General features: G+C 39.5%; 1 long non-coding RNA gene across 3 annotated transcripts; it reads right to left on the bottom strand.

The window, feature by feature from the left end:
- Positions 1 to 1,606: 1,606 nt before the first annotated feature.
- LOC122064117 lies at positions 1,607 to 21,889 on the bottom strand. Of its 3 annotated transcripts, none has more exons than XR_006135589.1 (3): positions 21,589 to 21,889; positions 20,605 to 20,853; positions 1,607 to 2,085 (listed from the first exon to the last, which is right to left on the bottom strand). It is a non-coding gene; the product is annotated as an uncharacterized LOC122064117 (long non-coding RNA). The 3 variants fall into 3 exon arrangements; XR_006135590.1 differs by having other exon boundaries at positions 20,605 to 20,847; positions 21,589 to 21,888; XR_006135588.1 differs by having other exon boundaries at positions 20,605 to 20,837; positions 21,589 to 21,882.
- Between the last annotated feature and the right edge of the window lie 1,570 nt (positions 21,890 to 23,459).

A 23,459-nucleotide genomic window follows, 5' to 3' on the forward strand; every position in this document is an offset into this window, starting at 1 on the left:
CCTCTAGTTAATTTTCTATTTCTTTTATCAAAATAACATATTTCTTTCTTCAAAAATAGAATTTTCTCCTAGTAATATCTTTCTTTTCATTATTCATGCACATTAAGGACATAGTTAATTCAAAATTTTTTTAATTAGTTTAATTTAATTTCTTAGTTTGATCCTCATGGCTCTGTTAAACTGTATCCCCTTGAAGAGATTATGAGAATTTGAGATTTGTCACGACTTATCCCTATTGATGATGAGTTCGGTTAAAAACAGTGTGACCTTCCCAGTTTGGTTTGCTAGAACCACCCAACAAATTTTCCTGAAAAACTAGACAAATCCTCATCCCAGAGCTAGTCATTCTCTTCAGGTATACTGCTGCAACTCAGCCAACCCTACTCGCCTGTCATCCAACCCAATTGGGCATTCAAAGAAGTCATTTTCAGCAACCGGTGTTTATTTCTATTCGGCACTCAATAAGGGGAAGCTCATTGAGTCGCAGATGCATGTACTAATTTTGTTGTTTAGTAGTCGCTCAAATTCATGCTACACGGAATACACTTCTTTTCCAGACTTCGTCAAGATTGCAATCAAGGATAATCATTCTAAAATTTTTTTTATTAGATCAAAATAGATTGTTTTTGTGGCCCATTTATAAAGCTATCATTCCCTTGACTTCGTACTTGGGTTAGATTTGGGCTTTTATTTTCTAATTTTGCTTAGTAAACTCTTAGGGAAAGGCAAGTTGTCCCCTAGTATTTTCTTCATTTATCTTCTATCAATAAATTTTTAAGGGCTAGCTAAAGGTACCCAAATAAGTTCCTCGTTTAAAATAAAAAAAAAAAAAATTTATTTTTACAAAGGAGAGATTTTGGCTATACCCAAGATAAATAGAAACGAAATCAACGGATGACTGAGGATGCCCTAGTAAGAAGGTATCTAATTCCTATTGAAGAAGCTAAAAGAACCAAGGATAAGCCTAAAATGACCGATGATGCCCCAGTAAGGAGGTATCTGATTCCTATAGAAGAAACTAAAAAAGCCAAAGATAAACCTAAAATGACCATAGAAGTAGAGAGACATGACATTCATAGCCAACGCCTTGTCCAAAGTAAAGAGCCAAAGATAAGCCTACAATGACCATAGAAGTAGAGAGACATGACATTCATAGCCTACGCCTTGTTCCAAGTATAACCTCGAATAGAACCAATTGGAGGGTAAGAATCCATGTAGTCAACCCCACTTAGTTGAGATTTTCCGAACTTGCGAGTGTTGTGGCCCTTTCCTTTACTTTCATTTCTCCTATTAGTTTTTACTCAAATCCATGTAACAGAGCCCATTAAGCTGGGATAAGACTAAGTTTGGGATAAGATTAAGTTTGTTGTTGTTGTATTGTATCCTGCCTCACATTCACCTCATACATCATACGGAAGCACTAGACCTGCAAGCACATTCCTATACAAATGTAAACTTCAAATTGATCATTCAATCAATCCCATTAAGCCATTATTGCAATCCCCCATCAAACTGGTAATATTGTCCGCTTCATGGTGACCTCAAAGAAATTAGACTTTACCCCTATCACCAACCATGTAACTGTAAATGCACCTTGAAACATCTGTTAAAGACCATAAATTTTGTTAAACTTCAACAGCATCCAAAAATATTTTTTATACATACAAAAAAAAAGAAGGGGGTGAGGTCTGGGGTTGAGGGTGAGACAAAATGAGTTGCAACAATTTTCCCAATGAGCTCCAATTTTCAAAAACTTGAAATAATCATAAGGTTTTGACTGCATGGGCCAAGTCATATCGGCATTAATTGAGAATCATTCAACATTTATCAAAAGCAATGAAGAGTACTAAACACCACTGTGTAAGTGGTCCCAAAGAGATAAGAGGAGTTGAACTCAGAACCACACGCTTCCTAGTTAAGGCCCCTTGCGAACTCGGCTACCCCATGGGGTTATATGGTTCTTCTTTTGAAAACTAATGAAGTTTAATAAATCAAGCATGCTTGAAGAGTTTCATACTAAGCCAATGGAAATAAACTGAAATCAAGAGAACCGGAAGTGTCAAAGGTACCAAAAAGCAGTAGTACCTGTTATAGAAAAATGTCAGAATTTATATGTAGAGAGATTTGTAAAGGCTACACAAAAGGAAGTACAAAAAAAATGTGTGTGTGTGTGTGTGAGAGAGAGAGAGAGAGAGAGAGAGAGAGAGAGAGAGAGAAATGAAATGACTATACAAATTTTATGGTTAAAAAAAGGGCTAAAATAATGTAACACCTACAATAAGGGAAATTGGAATAAAAGGTTCACACAAAGCAAAACTGAAACAAACTTTTTCTTGTTCTTACTCAGAACAGTTTCTTCCACCCAAAAATAAAAACCCATAGAACAGTTTCAAGAGCTCCTTGTTTTATGGGTCGACTCATTTTGACAAGGTCCATGTTTGAGGGCATCAAAGAAAAGAGAAAAACTGTGTCCATTAGGTTAGCTACTTTCCATTTCTTAAGATTTATTGGGATTTTTAACTAGAAAATTGTCAGATGTCTATGAATAGGAAAAAAGCATCTCTTCGTAGTAATTAAATTGTAGGAATGCTGTAATTTGAATCGGCAGAGGAAAGAAAATAGAGGCTGCCAGTCTGATACTTGTATATCCCCTCGACTTTTCTGTACATCAGTGAATATATTTCACTGAAGCACTTGCTGTTGCATTGCAAGCGGAAATATAGCTTTGATGGACTCTATTCTCAGTGGTCCTAGGTGAGGTGACTCCTCCTAGAGCCCCAAATGATGTTTATACTCTACTCTATTCTCAGTGGTCTCCACATCATGTTGGTCACAAGTTCAACACTTGGAAACAACCTCTCCTACGAAGCAAGGGGTAAGGCTGCGGACATACGCCGCTCCCAAACACTGCAGCAGCAGGAGCCTCGTGCATTGGGTTGTTCTTTTTACTCTACTCTCCACATATAATATTGTGACATCTGTCCATAAGATCAATAACATACTAGCATTAAAAGTCTGATGGTCCAATAGAGCTCCCTACTCATCTCATCCAAATGAGCTAAACATATTTAATTGGCATGCTCCAAGTAAACTCAAAATCAGAAGAACATATTAAGTTTTGGCTCTTCCTGAATTAATAAATAGAACACTTTGAATTTAATTTGGCCAAGTACAAACTACATCCCCCTGGTGGCTATCTAATTGATGCAGGTAGTTTGTTGGACTAGGCCAAACTTGTTTGATAGTTCCGACCGAAAATCGGGCCTGAATTGGGATTAGGTTTAGTAGGATATTAGTCCTCTATTTATTGTAATAATGGATTTTATGGGTTTTAGGGAAAATGTCAGTTACCAAACGGATCCTAAGGGATTTAATGGTCTTTTTAATTCTCTATAACCTTCTCTCTAGTGTTATAAATAAAGAGGGTTGATCTCAGATTAAACACAAGTCATTACCCCATTCAACATGGTATCAGAGCCTTAAGATCCGAAACCCTAAGGGCTCTCCCTCTTCTCCATCTCTTTGCCTCTTTCTCATTTCTCTCTCTCTCCCAGTGCCTCCTTCATCTACACCTCCCTCCATCTCTCTTCATCTGCTTCTCTCTCATGGTGGGAGCTTCTTAAACCACCAAGAGGGTTTCTAGCCTCCACCCATCATTTCCCTGGGCTCTCATACTCTCTTCTATAATGATCTGAGAGACTCAGAACCTTTTTTTCAACATTTTTTCAGGGTTTTCTCCTTGAGAACGTTTTTTTAATTGCCGGGATGCTTTTTTCCCACTCGATACTTCGATCGTCTTGATGTTTGTTGCGATGGGTGCCTCTTATCCTTGTGGTGGTATGTACTGACAACTTTTTCATTTGAGGTCTCTGTTCTAGAGTTATCCCCAAAATCGTTTTCTCAGGGTTTTACCTTTTATCAATTTTTGGGTTTTGTAGCTTTTCTGTTTATTTTGGTGCTTTCTCTATTTTCGGCTAGTGTCCCTTCTATTTGCACAGCCCCCTTGAGTAGCAACTATGTCTACCATCTCATCTGCTTCTACTGGCGAAGACACCACGGCTCTTCCTACCTTTCCTCATTGTGCTATCAAGCTTGATGACACAAACTACCTTATGTGGTCACGCTCAATCTGCATCTCCATCAAGTCTTGTGACTATTATGGGTATCTCATTGGAACCACGAAGCGTCTGACCACCGGTACTGAGATTGACAAGTGGGAGTGTGCCAACTCTCTGGTTATGGCCTTCCTTGTCAACTCTATGTTGCCACAGCTTTTGAGTGGCTATCTCCTCCTTGACTCCACTGCGAAGATCTGAAAGTCTGTCCAGGATATCTATTCCCAGGTGGGGAATGATGCTCAAGTCTTTGAGCTTTGCCAGAAGGTTCGTGATCTGAGGCAGAGAGGGCTCACTCTGTCACAGTACTATTATGAGTTGCGGGCACTATGGAGTGAGTTAGATTTCTATGAAGAGTATACTCCTTCCACCCCTGAAGATGCCACCAAGTTTCAGAAACGAGAGGACAATATCAGGGTCTATAACTTTCTGGCTGGTATGACTTTCCTACATTGGATCAAGCCTATGTTGTGATCCAACTTAAGGACAGTCGACGTACCACTATGGTTCCACAGCAAACTGCCACTCCTACTGAGAGATCTGCACTTGCTTCTGGCACTCAGTCCCTTGGTGCAACCCCACAGTCTAGTGGCTCCTCTACTAGGACTCCAGTGAAGTGCGATTACTGTGGAAAGGAGCGTCACACCAAGGAGCATTGTTAGAAGCTTCATGGTCTTCCTGCTGATACATCTGGAAAAGGGCGAGGGAAGGGTCGTGTCGGTACTTCTGGGCAGGCCAACCATACTGAGAGCCCTGATTCTGACTCTGCTCTTAGCTCCTCAGTAGCCTCGCTCGCTATCATCTGACAAGCTTACTTCCCTCCAGCGCCTCTTAACACGTCCAGACTCTCCTGCACCTGCCACTGCAAGCTCTGCTCATTCTACCCCTTCTGGGTCAGATATCTCCTTTTGTGGCCATACTATGTCAGTCCCTACTACCCCTTGGATCATAGACTTTGGGGCTTTTGATCATATGACAGGCCGCTTGTCTCTTTTTTCACAGTACACTACTTGTCCTGGTAATGGTAAGGTCAAATTGGCTAATGTGACTTATTCCACTATTATGGGGAAGGGCTCTGTTAGCTATACCCCCTCTTTATCTCTTTCTACTGTATTGCATGTTCATTCTTTTCCCACTAACCTTTTGTCCATTAGTAGTCTTACTTCCAATCTTAATTGCAAAACCATCTTTTTCCCGTCTCATTGTGTTTTTCAGGATTTGGTGACAAGGGCTACGATTGGCTCTGGTAGGGTACATAGTGGTCTATATCTGCTTGATGATGGCTCGGCGTTGGTCTCTAGTCAGGCTCTTCAAACATCTTCAATGTCACCTCCCATCTCTGAGTTACTGCAATGGCATCGTCGGTTGGGACATCCCCCTTTGGGAACTTTAGCTAGAGTTTTTCCTTCCTTTAAAAATTGTAATTCGAGGCAGTTTTTTTGTGAGGCATTTGTTCTGGCCAAACAAACTCGAATCACTTATTCTGTTTCTGGAAATAAAAGTGCCATTCCTTTTTCATTGATACATTCTAATATTTGGGGTTCATCCCGCTATGTGTTTGTCAATGGTTATCGGTGGTTTGTCTCTTTTATCGATTGTCATTCTCAGACTACTTGGGTTTATATGATGCGAACCAAGGGCAAGACCTTCTATTACTTTCAGCAGTTTCACCGCATGATTCAGACTCAATTCGGTGCTACCATTAAGATCCTTTGAAGCGACAATGGCCGAGAATACTTTGAAGGGTCCTTTCAAGCTTACCTTTCCGATCATGGGATGATTCATCAGACTAGTGTGGATACTCCAGCTCAGAATGGGGTTGTTGAGTGGAAGAATTGCCACCTTTGTGAGGTAGTATGCTCTCTTATGTTTGAGATGCATGTTCCTCCCCATTACTGGAGTGACGCAGTTCTCATTGTTGCATTTCTTATCAACCGAATGCCTTCTCGGGTCCATGCCTTCCGCTCCGCTCTAGACCTTCTCCAAGGTTCCGCTACTTTTCCTGTTCCTCCTACGGTATTCGATAGTGTTTTCTATGCTCACGATCATCATCCTCATGAAAAGTTTGATCCTCGTGGTCTCCGATGCATTTTTCTGGGGTATTCTTCTACTTATAAAAGGCTATTGGTGTTTTCATCCTCCTACTTAGCATTGGTTTGTGACTATGGATGTTGTCTTTCACGAATCTGCGTCATACTACATTATGACACCTCTTCAGGGGGAGTCTCCTTCCATTGTGGAAGATGTGCCGTCGTCTCTTGAAATTACTGTCACTGCTAGTATCCCGTTTCAGGGGGAGAGTGCCACTCCTACTTCTCCTACTGCGCCTCGGCCAGAGACACATGTGTATAGTCGCAGAGAGCAGACTCAAACCACTACACATCCAGCATCTACCCTACCATGCTAGTCATCTCCTCTCGAGCCTGATCTTGTCCCCTTGGACCTTGGTAATTCTCCTCCTTTTGTTGATCAGTCTACTGAGTTACCTATTGTCGTTCGTAAAGGCATTAGGTCTTGTACTTTACATCCTATTGCTAAAACTGTTTCTTATGACTCTCTCTTTCCTACTATAGTTTTGTGTCTTCTCTTTCCTCTACGTCCATTCCTCATACCTGGCAGGAAGCGAGTGTAGACTCACAATGGCAGGCAACTATGACTGAAGAGATGTAGGCTCTGAAGAAGAATGACACATGGGATCTGGTGTGTCTCCTCTCACAAAAGAAGACAGTTGGGTGCAAATGGGTCTTCACAGTAAAACAAAAGGCTGATAGTACAGTGGGTACAAGGCCAGACTTGTTGCCAAAGGCTTCACACAGACTTATGGGATTGACTACCAGGAGACTTTTGCTCCAGTTGCTAAGATGAACACAATTCGTGTTATCTTGGCTTGTGCTGCCAACTTATATTGGGATCTCCAGCAATTAGATGTGAAGAATGCCTTTCTTCGTGGGGAACTTAAAGAGGAAGTGTATATGGACATTCCTCCTAAGTTCACTTGCTCCAAAACCCAAGGGAATGTATGCAAGCTGAAGCATGCTCTGCATAGGCTGAAGCAATCCCCTCGTGCTTTGTTCGGATGTTTCCATAAGGCTATAGTTGCTACAAGTTACTCTCAAAGCAATGCCGACCACACTCTGTTCATCAAGAGATTTAGTGAAAAAATTACTATCCTAATAGTCTATGTAGATGGTATTGTTATTACTAGTGATGATCTGGCAGAAATCTCTCGCCTCAAGAGATACTTGAGTGAGGAATTCGAGATCAAAGACCTATGACAACTTCATTACTTCCTCGACATTGAAGTTGCCAAGTCTTCTCATGGGATCTACTTGTCTCGGTGAAAGTATGTGCTTAATCTTCTCTCTGAGACAGGTATGTTGGGGTGTAAGCCGGCATACACTCCTATTGAAGCTAATGGTCACCTGAGTAGCAAGGAAGGTGATCTAGTAGATAAGGGGAGATATCAGAGATTAGTGGGGCGGTTAATCTATCTCTCTCATACACGTCCTGTCATAGCATTTGCCCTCAACCTAGTTAGTCAGTACATGCATGATCCCTAGTCGACTCACATGGAAGTTGTGCTACGTATTCTCCGATACTTGAAATCTACCCAAGGACGTGGCATCCTTTTTTCTCCTCATGATCACCGTAGGGTGGAGGCCTTCACATATGCGGATTGGGCAGGTTCCCCTGATGACCGCAGGTTTACTACTGGTTATTGCACCTTTGTTGATGGTAATCTTGTTACATGGCGTAGCAAGAAGCAAGCCGTGGTTGCCAGTTTAAGTGCTGAAGCAGAGTTATGTGCTATGGTATATGGCATTTGTGAGCTCCTATGGCTTCATGGCCTTCTCACTGATTTGATTGTTCCTGCTACCCTTCCTATGAAGCTCTTTTGTGACAACAAATCTGCCATTAGCATTACTCACAACCCTGTCCAGCATGATCAAACCAAGCATGTGGAGATCAATCGACACATCATCAAAGAGAAGCTGGATATGGGCCTTATCATTATGCCTTTTGTTACCAGTAATGAACAACTAGCTGATGTATTTACTAAAGGTCTTAGTAGTAAGATGTTTCATCCTATTATCTGCAAGTTGGACATATGTGATATCTACGCACCAACTTGAAAGGGAGTGTTGTAATAATGGGTTTCATAGGTTTTAAAGAAAGTGTCAGTTACCAAACGGACCCTAAGGGGTTTAATGGTCTTTGTAAATCTCTAGAACCTTCTCTCCATTGTTATAAATAAAGAGGACTGATGTCAAATTAGACACAAGTCATCACCCCATTCAACATTATTTATTTACTTGTTTGGATTTATATTATAATCCTTCACTTACGCTAGAATTCTATTCTGTTTTTAATTTCAGAGTTTGATTTCATTTAAAATGGGTTATTTTCAATTTCGTTCATAAATATGCTTGATACCCAATTCATTGGACAGAATTGAATATATCAAAAGGTTGGGTTGGAATCTCACAGTTGTAAGTGTGGTGTGAGGCCGGTGGTCTTCTTCTTCTCCCTTCCCCTGCAACACCTCCTTCTTCCCTTGTTACTATTACCCCCTCCCTGTTCCCTGCAAGAGGCAGTACATCTGGGATGCGTAGTGTTCACTAGAACTCATCTAAGTCTCACATATCGAGTTGTTGTCCTGGGGTTGGAGATTGCAATCTTAACTCTAAATCCATCATTGATTTGTAGTGTTTGGTGAGGGCTAATGTTACCGTAAGCGTTCTCTTCTACAGCTCTGCTGGCTTCTTCCTTCTATCGTGAGGAAGAAAGGGTCTTTTGTTATGAGTCCTCCAGTCCATGGGAGGGTAATCCAAGGGTCAGATTCAGAATAAACAGCAGCGTATGAAATCAGTAACAGTGCTGAAACAGCACTCAGATTTAGTTAACTTCATGGAAAACAGAAACTAGATCAAAATAGCAAGTAACTTCCAAGAATAAGTAGAAACTGAGATTGAACTTTCAGTATCTAATGACGACAAGAAGTTAGTGAGTTCATGATTAGAAACTAGCAGAAAATAGAAACAAAGGCTAGTATTTTGCTGCCACAGGACATCGAAGAGGGCATTGAACTTTCAATAGACATGGGTATTAGCGGACTAACGTGATGGCTTTTCCAGCACTAAGATAAGATCTGAAACTGAGTAAGTTCAACTGAAATCAGTGGACAGAATAGAAAGTGAAGAATCATAAACAGAATTGAAGAGAAAACTAACATGAAGGCAGAACCTCAGCAACAGCAGAATACTATCATAGAAATCAGAATTGAAGGGTAGAGTTGGTAGACACTGTGTATGAATAAGAGACGGAAACTGACTTTTGGAAAAGAAAGGAGAAGAAGATAGAGTAAGAAGGGGCAGATATGGACTAGGCATCCCACCTAGAACTTGACCAGCACCTCACCACTCGTCTTGGAATCCCACCAAAGTCGCCATTGTTTCTCACAAGAGCAATCCTGCATCACACAGAAAATCACAAGAAAAGAGCTATTTTTTTGTCCAAAATCATGGGGGTAGTATGATCCCATACTCCATTTATAACCTTGCAACAATACAAGAAAATAGTAAATCTCTGTGCACAAAGAGAGTTCTAGATAAAACAAAAATATAAGGCTTCTGGACTAAAAAGGGCCATTACCCAGTGCTAGTCCAGCTTATGTGGGGTCCTGGGAGGGGTGAGTTGGAAGTCGGTCCTAACTCTTAACCTTCGGCAATTTTCCGCAAAGTGCCCGCTCTTAGGACTCGAACCTGGTCATTTGCCCTGGCAGCCTAGAGCAATGGAGAAGGATTTTAAACTACTTACTAACATAGAAACTAATACTAATCCCGTAAAGGCCTTGAAATATTTGGGCTTACAGAATGGCCCCATTACAATAGAAAACTCAAGCCAATGGCCCATATAACCCATTGGGTATTCAAATTAAACTTAACTTGACCCAATCTTGAACCAAAGGTTTAGTTTGAACCAAGAAACTGAACCAAAAAAAAAACAGGCCCATCTTCTCTTCTTGCTGAAATTATGCATCACCCCGACCCCTCTAAAGAAAGAAAAGAAAAGGGTTCTACTTTGCCATCAAAGCACCATTCAGGATATACAAAATTAATCATTAAAAAACAGTATATTATTTTCCAAAAGAAAATAAAATATGACAAATACAAAGTCAACCTTAGAATCACATCCAATAATCTAATAAAATGGAACACGATTCAAAGCCTTAAGCAAGAACACTGTGTACCACATAACTTTTGAATCAATCATCCAAGTAATTTGTGGATGAAATAAAGAAATAAACAATGGTAATCTCTAGTTATTACCTTCAGCGGTTCTGTTGGCATCAGGTTGTGGATAGTCTTACTATGAAGAGCATTTTGAGAAACCACATAACATGTTGAAACTCAGTGCATAAAAAACAGGTTTTATTGAACTTTTTCAAACAGGCGTGATGTTTATTCTTTCAAGAGAAAATCCTTTGAGCATACAAGTGATGACAGTTAAGAAGCATATTTAAGACCAAAGACCTACCCCACTTGTAGCAATCAGCAAAGAAAGGATAGTTTTCTCAAGATTCTCATGTATTAGGTGAAAGGGGAAAAGCCAATCAATTATTTGAAGCAAATAAAGAAGATATGCACAATCTGCAATTTTTACCAAGTACCATGAGGGTCAAGTAATCAACCATTCCCATCACCCAAAGTAGAACACTGACAAAAGGGTATACGATGCAGATGCAACAACCTAAGCAGAGGATAATCAGGCTTCTGAAATTTATTATAGAACACACAAAAATCAAATAATCACTTCGAGAATAATGTTGACCCAAATCATATCTTCAGTAAAGAGAGGATTTGATTTTGCTCAATCAAATTAAGGATTCCCTACAGGTATAGCATGACATTAAACTATTCAATATCCTTCCATAAGAAAATAAACTCTTTTCTGTTGAAGGAAATTATACAGAATCTGAGTAATTAGACCATATTTATGGTCAAGATGATGTGAGGATATTAATAATAAAAAAAAAAAAAAAAAAAGAGCAACCCAGTGCATGAGGGTCCTACTACTTCAGGGTCTAGGATTTTTGTACGCAAGCTTACATCCTTCTTAAAAAGATATGTCGATTGTATCCCTCCAGCTCTGATGGTTCAGGGTCTTACCGTTCCAAAACGAAATCGCGTCTAAACTAGAACTGGTTTTAATGTAGGACTAGATTTGACAACCAAACCAGACCCAAAACTGCAGAAACTTTTAAAACAGAGAACAACCAAAACCAACCCCAACCATGTATCAGAAATTAAATTCAGCAACAACCCAGAAACAGTACTGAACCCACAGAACAGCAACACAGGGATTAAACAAACCAGTAGCAGTTTAGAACTAATCCAGGGACTATTAAAGTGCTAGTCTTCAGAAATCAGAACAGATACTCAGCAATACAGCAGGTTATCGATCTCAAGAGAATAACAGCAGAGTCCAATCCAACAATGATTCTTTGGACTAAACCAGGAACAGATAGAGTCCATTCAGATTTAAGTTAACAGAATATTAAGAACAGCAGTCTAGAAAACAATATTCAAACCAGCAGAACCAGAATCCAAAAACTAGAAACTTCAGTTCACTAAAAGACGAAAATCTGGAGATTTCTAATATCTCATCAATGGCTGAGCAGAATCAGCCAATATTTGGGTCGATCCTCACTGGTATGGGGAGGAACCTTTGATCAAAAAACTGCATCAATCGGATACTCAGATCTAGTCATTCCAGCAGGGGCGGATGCTCTGTTTTGCAGAATTTTCTGGGCAATAGAGTGATAAATTATATACCTGGTTTTGCATCCCTAATAAGTCTTGAAAGAGATATAAAAACTTAAGAGAATAATACTTGAAGTAGACCTCCTGGACTTCACGCCGCAAGGAGTCCATTGGATCAAACACCAATTCCTTCAGCCTTAATCAAACATAAGACAACTCTTCATGAAGAAGACAATAGCAACAACCATTATTTTTTTATCAAAATCATTCTAGGCTTTTAAGAACCTCCTCTTTTTTATTTATAATGTCAATGGGGGAGGGAATTACAAAATAGAAGGTTCCTCAAAAAGGAAACCAAATATTCTCCTAATACAATAGTTACTAAAAACTGAAATTAGAAACTAGTTGAAAAAGGAAACTAATTACTAATGACTTAATTAATAACTTGACTCCTAAGGAAACAAATATAACTCAAATCAAACCCAACAAAAAAGGAAACTAATGAAAAAAAGAAATTAACTAGTAATCCCGTACTCAATCTTAGAGCCCCCCTTTTAGACACATAAAAATTGTCTATTACACTCAAAACATATGGGATCAAAGGCCCAACATGTATGGAACCCAACCCTAGGCTTATTTCTAATAAAACAAGCCTATTTAGGAAACTAATCTGCATCAACTCTCCCCATCTTTGAAAAAATTCGTCCCCGAATTTTGCAATGATGAGGGGGAAACAACATGTGAGTAGTAGCTTTGACCATTCCCAAACAAAATTCTGATTGCTTGTAAACTTGTGGAATGTAATCTTCAAGGCGTGGAGTTTTTTCTTCGAAGAACCATGATGGCATAACAAACTCTGTATGTTCGACCTTTGAATCGATACCAATTGTGAATGTTGTATGCATAGAGTCATCAACGTTGGTAACATTCTCATCAAGGATTGGAGAAACAAGCTCTTCCTTCTCATCATGAGTCTCAAAGACTTGTTGTGGAGTGCTTTCAACCACTACATCATCGTCCACGGCTTCAGTCTTGTATACTATGCAATCTTCAATGTAGAACTCTTCCATGGAATCTTTTGTCTCTTAACCTTCTGTCTTTGAAGCTTTAAGAATTATCTTTTTAATATGAACCTTAACTTCAAGTTCTTTTGATTTGAATAGAGGTATCTTTACTTCACCTAGAGGAGTTGTGGCTCTTGGGGGTGCTGAAGTGTTAGGTTTAGTGGCTACAATTTTTTTCTTGACCTCCCCAGCTTGATGACCAAACCTTCTACCTGCCTCTGCTATGAGTTCCTCCTCTCGAAGAGCCTTGTCAAAGTAATCTCACTATATACACATTAGCAACACCAATTCCTCTATTAATGTCAGCTCGCAATCCCAGTGGAAACCAAGAAAGTAATTGCCTTTCACTCTCCCTAATGCCTGTGTGAGAATAAGGGGTATCAAATTTATTCACGTATTCCGCAACAATCATATTTCCTTGACGAAGAGAGTTCAGTTAGTCTTGTATGCGAGCTTTAAAATTACATAGCAAGTACTTACCAAACAGTTCTTGCTTCATCTCTTCCCAAGTAGTAGGTTCTCTACCACAGTCTTCCAACTCTAGTTCATAGATTCTCCACCAATCACAAGCAGCCTCAACTAGCTTTACACAAGCTAGTTTCATCTTCCGTTCCTCAGGCAGGTCATAATAATCAAAATAATCATCCATAGAAGCTACCCAATCATAGAACAATTGGGGATCATGTCTACCATCAAACTCCTTCAGATCAAGCTTGACCTTCTAAGAATCTCCAGAGTACCTCTGATATGCAGGACGTTCCGTCTCAAAGTAACCCCTTACATGTTCTTCAAAAGTAGGTTGTACTATAGGAACCCTCTGTGGTGGTCTTAGATTAGGGTTTTCTCTCCTGTTAGCCAACTGAGTAGCTACATTCAATGATGCTTCCACTTTGGGTGTTGTTTGTGATTCCCTGGTAGGCTATTGTGCTGGGGTCTTGACAACCAACAACCTTGTATTCAATTCAGTCTTCAATTCATTCAACTTAGCTTCCTGTTCAGCCCTCATATTTTGTAGCATCTCCATAATAGAGGCTAAGGTGGGGGTGTTGTTCTTAGCCATGCTCTGATACGACTCAATGTAGGACTAGATTGGACACCCAACTAGGCCCAAAAGTGCAGGAACTTTTAGATCAAAGAACAACCAAACCCAACAGCAAACATATAGCAGAAAATCAGACTTCAACAACAAACCAGAATTAACAATCGATCTCAATGAACAGTAACACAGAATCGAAATAAATCAGTAGTAGTCTTAGGACTAAGCCAGGAATTTAATGGCAATTAGGTTCAAATCAACAGATGCCAACAGTCCAAAAATTCACAACAACACAGAACAGAAATCAGAACTCAAATTTAGACAGCAGGTTCTGAAATCTGGTAATCGATCCTAACACTTCAGGAACTTCAACAAAGCAGTATTAAGGAACTAATAAGCACACCTAATTAATGATTATAAGTCCCAGCCCACTGGAGAACAAAGGCAGCTGTCAATCTTCAACACAGATTAAAAACAGAAATCAAATTTTGGGCAGAGAACCTATCGGCCAGAATTATAAGAACCCAGAAAATGGTCTGATCAGCCCCAAACTAGGATCGAGTTCCATTATGGTTCAACCTAACACTTGATCAAAATCTTAGGACCATCAGGTGGTCAAAACTTCCCAAACAGAAGAGGGCGACAGTGAAGAAGAACAGAGAATGCAATCCAGAATTTCTGCAGAATGTTTAGAGCACTTACCTAAACTGCTGGAGAAGAGAATCCAATAAGAAAACCAGATAACAAAGAGACCCACCCGGACTTCTCGCCGCAGAGTATCAATCGGATCACACACCAATCCCTAACCCTTGATCAAACACAAAGGTATAGCCATGGAGAAAACCCAGCGCAGCAACATGAAGCCTTTTTTTTTTTAATTGTCAAAATCGTGGGCTGCAGTAGCATCCCTATTTTATTTATAATGGTGGGGTGTTAGATTACAAAGAATAGAAGATCAAAGCTTCTAAATATTGACTGACTAAACTACTAACATGTAGTTACTAAAATTAGAAAATTGTAATCTAAATAAATTAGAAACTAACTTAAACAGAAATTAGAAACTAACAATGACTTGAAATTAGAAACTAATTTAGGACTGAAAAATATAAACTAAATAACTAATTAGTAATCCCATCAGCAGCCCAAATCATGGGCTGACTTGGACCAGATCTGGTCGACCCACTCAGCCACTTGGGTCGACCTTGATCTTGGTTCTTCTCTTGTAGACCCTAGTCGGTACTGCATCAGCTGTCAATGATCTCAATGAAACTCACAGATGTCTAGCTTGGTCGTCCCTGGATGTATGACAATGATGCCATGGTTGGAGGGAAGAAAAATCTCTGTACTTTCAAATGGAAGGGTGTTCCTACGACTTTCTACCTAGTAAATGTGCCGGCTGAAATACGGCGAAAGAGATCCCTAAGGTCAAATCAGAACGACATTGACATTGAGAAGAAGGTAGTAGTTATGCCCACAAAGGAGCTGCTAGCTATTCCCCGCAAATAGTTCTTACGCACAAGTCATGAGACTGGAATGGTTATGGCTCTTGTTACTAGGGAAGTCACTCCCCAACCTGAGGTAACACATAATGCACCTATCAGAGAGCTCCTCTCTGATTTTTCTGACTTAGTCCCTGATCTCCCAGATGAGGTACCTCCCATACGCGACATACAACATGCTATTGATTTCGTACCTGGTTCGGTTTTACCCAACCTTCCCGCTTAGAAACTTAGTCCTACTGAGCATGCCGAGCTAAAACGGCAAGTAGATGGGTTATTACAGAAGTGTTTTATTGAGGAAAGCTTAAGTCCTTGTGCAGTACCAGCTTTACTCACGCCGAAGAAGGATGGTTCTTGGCGTATGTGTGTGGACAGCCGTGCTATCAACAAGATAACAGTCAAGTATAAGTTCCCTATACCACGACTAGATGATATGTTAGATATGCTGTCCGGGGAAAAGGTCTTTTCCAAGTTAGATCTGAGGAATGGCTATCATCAGATTCGCATCCGTTCCAGAGATGAGTGGAAGACTGCCTTTAAGACCAAGGATGGCTTATATGAGTGGAAAGTTATGCCTTTCGGTCTGACGAATGCACCTAGCACCTAGCACCTAGCACCTTTACGAGGGTTATGACACAGGTCCTTCGTCCTTTTATTGGTCACTTTTTGGTTGTTTATTTTGATGATATTCTAATATACAGTAAGAGCCAAGAAAAGCATATGGATCACTTGAGGCAAGTTTTGAGAGTACTCCGAGCTGAGAAGTTATCCATTAACCTTATGAAGTGTTCCTTTATGCTGCCCAAGGTTGAAGCTGATCCAGAGAAGATCAAGAGCATCATTGATTGGCCCACACCTAAGACACTAACAGAAGTCCGTAGTTTCCATGGCTCGGCTTCCTTCTATAGGAGGTTTATTCGGAATTTCAATGCAGTTATGGCACTCATCATTGAATGTATGAAGTCGAGTAAAGGAAAGTTCGAATGGATAGCTGTAGTGACCAAAGCCTTCGCTCTTGTGAAGAGGAAGATGGCAAAGGCCCCCATCCTACGCCTACCAGATTTTGACAAAGTATTTGAGGTAGCTACAGATGCTTCACATGTTGGGCAAGGAGAAGTGATAATGCAAGGAGAACACCCTATCGCTTTCTATAGTGAGAAATTGAATGAGGCCAAGAAGTGCTATTCGACTTATGATTTAGAGTTATATGCAGTTGTCTAAGTGCTACGCCATTGGAGACACTACCTCATTGGTAAAGAGTTCATTTTATACATTGATCACGAGGCTTTGAAGCACCTTTACTCACAAAAGTCGATTAGACACAGGCATGCCAAATGGGTAGCTTACTTGTAGGAGTTCATATTTACTATGAAGTACAAGGCGGGAAAAGAGAGTACAGTGGCTAATGCACTTAGCCAGAAATTGTTCACACTCAACACATTTTCAGCACATGTTATAGCATTGATCAGATACGAGGTGAGTAAGCATCTGATTCTGATTTCAACACTGTTTTTATGGAGTTACAACAGAGTGGACAACACCTAAAGTACTCTATTCATGATGGGTACTTGTTCTTTGGCACACGGCTTTGTATCCCAAACTCTTCCTTACGTCATCACATCATACCAGAGTTACATGAAGGAGGATAGGAGGATATTTTGGGAAAGATAAAACTCTTGCACAAGTGACTGATTGATATTATTGGTCATGCATTGCAAAGTATGTCGATCATGTGATCAAGAGATGCCGAGTATGTCAGTTGGTAAAATGGGAAAAACAGAACACATGTTTATACTCTCAATTATTTGTTCCTCATGCACCGTGGCTTGATGTTAACATGGATTTTGTTCTTGGACTACCCCCTACTAGAGAGCGATATGATTCCATTATGGTAATTGTAGATCGTTTCTCTAAGATGGCTCATTTCATACATTGTGGAAAGACTTTTGATGCTTATCAAGTTGCAAAGCTATTCTTCAAGAAAGTAGTGCGACTACATGGGTTGCCAACTAGTATTGTGTCTGACCGTGATGTTAAGTTCATGAGTTATTTTTGGAAGACATTGTGGTTGAAGACAAATACAAAGTTGAATTTCTCAACTGCATTTCATCTACAGACGGACGGACGGACATACAGAGGTGGTGAACCGTAGCTTGGGAAATTTGTTGAGGTGTTTGGTTCGAGATTATGAAAAGATATGGCATTCTATTCTTGGCATTGTAGAATTTACCTACAACAGCTCAGTGAATAGGACAACGGGTCGTACTCCTTTTGAGATCTTGCTTGGAGTTCAGCCTAAGTGGCCTATTGATCTTATGTCACTTCCACCCGAAGCTCGAGTTAGTATTGAGGCTAATAAGTTCTTGCGTCATATCACTGAGGTGTATACCAACGTCCAACAATGTATTTCCTTAAACAATGAGGTGTATAAGGCTTCTGTTGATCGTCATCGGCATTATGTAGAGTTCAAACCCGGGGACATGGTGATGATTCGAGTAAATCCTGAATGGTTTCAGACGGGTGTCAATACCAAGTAACATCCACGGAAGATGGGTCCCTACAAGGTGCTAAAACGTATAGGTCCTAATGCTTATGTGCTTGAGTTGCTTGATGACATGACCATAAGCAACGTGTTTAATGTGGCTGATCTTCACCTTTATGTTGGGCATCATTCGGATGATGGAGACACGGAGCAAATGTTGAAGTTATCCCAACTGAAGCCATCTACTTCTGAAGTTATTGAAGACGTCTTGGATGATAATTACAAGACCTCCCGTCGTGGCACTGGTTATCACATTTTTCTTGTCAAGTGGAAAGGTCGTCCCCATAGTGATTGTACTTGGATTCATGCTGATGATTTCAAGAGGCTTGATCCCGACTTGTATGAGCACTACATGTCCCTTATCCATTGGTCGAAGTCGAATGTTTTCAAGCCGGGGAGAGCTAACGCAGTACCGACAAGGGTCTACAAGAGAAGAACTAAGACCAAGGTCGATCCAAGTGGCTGACTGGGTCGACCAGATCTGGTCCAAGTCAGCCCACGATTTAGGCTGCTGATGGGGTTACTAATTAGTTACTAGTTCCTATTTTTCAGTCCCAAATTAGATTCTAATTTCAAGTCATTGTTAGTTTCTAATTTCTGTTTAAGTTAGTTTCTAATTTCTTTAGATTACAATTTTCTAATTTTAGTAACTACATGTTAGTAGTTTAGTCAGTCAATATTTAGAAGCTTTGATCTTCTATTCTTTGTAATCTAACATCCCATCATTACAAATAAAGTAGGGCTGCTACTGCAGGCAACGATTATGACAATTAAAAAAAAAAAAAAAGGCTTCATGCTGCTGCCACTGGGTTTTCTCCATGGCTGTACCTTTGTGTTTGATCAAGGGTTAGGGATTGGTGTGTGATCCAATTGATACTCTATGGCGAGAAGTCCAAGTGGGTCTTTTTGTTATCTGGTTTTCTTATTGGATTCTCTTCTCCAGCAATTCAAGTAAGTGCTCTAAACATTCTGCAAAAACTCTGGATTGCATTCTCTGTTCTTCTTCACTGTTGGCCTCTTCTGTTTGGGAAGTTTTGACCACCTGATGGTCCTGAGATTTTGATCAAGTGTTAGGCTGAACCAGAAGGGAACTCGATCCCAGTTTGGTGCTAATCAGACCATTTTCTGGTCTGTTTTCTGGGTTCTTATAATTCTGGCCGATAGGTTCTCTACCCAGAATTTGATTTCTGTTTTTAAATCTATGTTGAAGATTGACTGCTGCCTTTGTTCTCCAATGAACTGAGACTTATAATCATTAATTAGGTGTGCTTATTAGTTCCTTAATACTGCTCTGTTGAAGTTCTTGAAGTGTTAGGATCGATTACCAGATTTCAGAACCTGCGGTCCAGATTTGAGTTCTGATTTCTGTTCTGTGTTGCTTTGAATTTCAAGACTGTTAGCATCTGTTGATCTGAACCTAATGGAGATCTTATATTGTCATTAAATTCCTGGTTTAGTCGTAAGACTGCTGTTGATTTATTTCGATTCTGTGTTACTATTCATTAAGATCGATTGTCAATTCTAGTTTGTTGTTGAAGTCTGATTTTCTGCTATATGTTTGTTGCTAGGTTTGGTTGTTCTTTGATCTAAAAGTTCCTGCAGTTTTGTGTCTAGTTGGGTGTCCAATCTAGTCCTACATTAGGTTTGAAACCTATGCTTCCCTCACACCAATGCGAAAATAGTCCTTTGACCATGACAAGCAGGCCTTCCACCAAGTGGGATACAATTAGATGGTGGATATTGGCAAAGATGATGAGATAAGGCCGTCATTGCTTGGAAGTATGGGAATATCATAAAAGCAAATAAACAAGATCAGCTATTGTTTCAAAAGTAGTTTGAGGGAGTAATTTTGTAAGTCTACAAAGTGGGCAAGTGGTCTGAACGTTGGAGACAGTTTCCTTCATTATCATTCCTTTTAAAAGAGTGGGGAGAGTAAGTAGTTGCAGCTAACAAGACTTGATATATTCAGCTTTAGACTTAGTTTCTAAGTCTTAAACTGATCTAAGACTAGTTTCTCTGCCCCATAGGGTTTTTTTTTTTTTTTGGGGGGGGGGGGGTGTGGGGGGGGGGGGGGGGGACAGTTTAGATATCCAATGATGTGGTGATTATCCATTCTGGAGCTAGTTTGGCAAGCTGAAGATCAGATTCCACTGGCAAGTTGGACACAATATGATCCCTATAAATTGAGACTCAACATATTTAATAACTTCATATTGACACCTACGAACCCAACAGTATCAAATTGTAGAATGGATTATGTTAATATATTGTTTTGACCTGGCCAATACCTCCAGCTTCATTAACTTGTTGCATCATCCCATCCAAGTGCACTAAAACCCTTTGCATTTACAGCATAATCAGTTAATCATAACTTTTCAACCTCCATAATAAGGACAGAGTACCACAAATAAATAGGCTAAGATAATCATCATAAAGCTGATAAGTGACAACGGATGAACGGAAGAAATCATTTTTTAATGGAAAATTAGTAATGTCTGCTGAAATATAAAAAAAGCATAAACAAGCTTTAATACTAGTATTCGTAGTTCTGGACAGTGATAAAATGAATGCAAATAAATTAATACCTGTCATTCTGAATGGCTGATATAATCCGATTTTCAGATTGTGGAAGGAGCTTGGATAGAATAGCAGAAAAAAAGAAACTCAAAAAGGAGATAGAACCAAGTAAAACAAAGGTCCATCCCCAGCATACATTTGCTTTTGAACCAAAGGAAAAGGATGAAGTTGACATATCCAATGGTGCATCACAGTCCTCCACTGACCTTGAAAGGAGAGGCCATCCCAAGCATATGCCCTTCTACTTGAAACTAAAACTAAGACATTAGAAGTAAAATACCTAAATAATCAACTTAAATGAACAATGGAGAATCTGACTAGGAATATCTATCAATAAAATATTGAAATATGAAGATAAATAGTCTTAAACTCTTAATAGGTAATAAAAGCATCCCTTTCTTCATTCAAGAGGAAATGCAGAGCTTTTATAATCCTCTCTCCACTTATTCACTATCATAAGACAGGTGGGTTAGTGGGATACCATGTGTAGACAATGGTGTGATGAACATCACTCACCAGATGGAACCAACGACATAGAAAATTACACCGATCCGATACCGAATCAATCACGAAATGAATCGGCCGATTCAAACAAGAAATGGGATCGTAATTTGAAGAATTGTCACCAAAAAAAAAAATTTGCAAATATTTTGTCAAAATCAAGAAGAATAGAAATATCATAATTAAGAAATTCGGACCAAACAGTTTGAGCAGATTTTGCTCCAATTTTGAACTTTTGCTCTTTTGCTGCAAACTGATGGATTTGTTCGTTAAACATATGTAGTTCTTGTGGGTCTGTGACTAAGGAGAAGACGATCCTTCCATCCATCCCTGTCTAACTTTTCATTGGTTTATTTTCAGGCAGGGAAAGCAACAGAGAGGACACCAAAGGAGATTGAAGATATTTCTCCAAAAAGGAAGAAAAACGAAGCCCAAGAGTGGATTTCATGCAAAACATCGCAAAAAAGAGTAGATTTAGTGTTCTAGTTTACCTTTTATTCCTTTCAATTTGGGGAAGAACGAAGAACCAACTCAGAGGCTGAAAACCACAGGACCTCTTCTCTTTTCTGCGAGATTGAGTTAACTGAGAGAAATAATCAAGAAACCCTCCCCTGCAAAAATGGCCCCTGACAATAATAAACTCGATTCGGCCGATCCGTTTTTCTGTGGATCGGGCTCCAGAGAATCCGATACGTATTCTCCGTAGAATGGGACTCTTATCCAATAGGCTGATTCGATTCCAATCTAGGCAGTGAAGATTAGGATTGGTAAAATCGATATCAGTAGTCGATTCATCCATCCAAATCTTGATTCTTAGAAACAATGAACATGGGTGAAGGGAAAATCGATTCATTCGGTAAATTGAAAATTTACTAATTAGACCACATCCCAATTTTAATGACTTACGATCAATTAAATGAAAACTTTACACAAAGTCATTTTTTGTGTTTGAATAGTAACATTATCTGAAAAAATTCCACAAAAAGAATAATGCAAAGTTATGTAGTTGAGGTGATCAATCTCAACACAATAAAAAAATGTCAGCTTGAAATAAAGGATTTTGGGATGTTAAAGTACTTTTTTAGAATTGAAGTTGCTCGATTTTCTCAAGGCATCTTTTTATCCCAGAGGAAGTATATCCTTGATCTATTGTCAGAGATTGGTTTATTGGGCTGTCATCCTTCTGATATACTTATGGAAGCTAGTACACGACTCTAGGAAAAGGAGAGTGAATTTGTTGACAAAAGACGTTACCAACAGTCGGTAGGCAAATTGATCTATCTCTTCCATACTCGGCTTAATATTGTTGTGATTGTTAGTTTAGTGAGTTAGTTTATGCATGATCTATATTTCTCCCATATGGAAGCAATCCTACGTATTCTGAGGTACTTGAAGTCTGCTCTAGGAAAAGAGATTCTTTTATCTCTTCATAATCATCTCAGAGTTGAAGCTTATACATATGTTGAGTGGGTTGGATCTCCGGATAGAAAGTCCATCTCAAGTTATTGTACCTTTCGTGGATGAGAATCTTGTCATTTGGCGCAACAAGAAACAGAATATAATGGCTAGATCTAGTGTTGAAGTAGAGTTTTGTGATATGGCACAAGGAATTTGTGAGTTGTTGTGGTTACGCATTCTTAGATGATATCAGTGTGCTTGTTTGTCTTCCTATGATGCTCTATTGTGATAACAAGGCTGCTATCAATATTACCTATAATCCAATACAACATGATCATACCAAACATGTGGAGATAGACAAACATTTCATCAAAGAGAAACTGGATATGCATGGTGGCTTGATCTATGTTCCCTTTTGTGAAGTCTGAAATCAATTAAATGATGTATTCACTAAGGGCTTAGTTGGGAAGATGTTTCATTCTTGCTTAATCAAGTTGGGAATGTGTGATATCTATGCACTAACTTGAGGGGGGGTGTTAGAATATGGGTTAAGTGTGTTGGAGGGGACACAATGGGGTTTTTCTCTATCCCCCGACCCTATTTAGAGCAGGGCAACTGGATGGGAGTATACTTATAATTGGGTTATGACGTGTACTCCTATTATGACTCTACTTTGCTTATTATAAATAAGAGGCTTGTGTGATCAGTTAGATCACTCAATCATTCCACCCTAACTTGGTTGTAATAGATTGTTTCTTCCAATTTGGAAATAGAAGTAGTGGTGTGTGCCATGAGACTATCTCTCAGGCATGGTTTCTAATATTTTCTCAAGGATCTAAAGGTCGATCCGAAAATTGAGAGGTTGATACGGATCTTTTGTGATTTTGTTGCGGTAGTTTGTCTCTAACACCGAATGCTCAATAAGTGTACACATTGAGATAAAGTACCTTCTTGTTTGAGAAGC

This window comes from Macadamia integrifolia, unplaced genomic scaffold, assembly GCF_013358625.1.
Source record: "Macadamia integrifolia cultivar HAES 741 unplaced genomic scaffold, SCU_Mint_v3 scaffold1527, whole genome shotgun sequence".
In the NCBI taxonomy this organism is placed as follows: domain Eukaryota; kingdom Viridiplantae; phylum Streptophyta; class Magnoliopsida; order Proteales; family Proteaceae; genus Macadamia; species Macadamia integrifolia.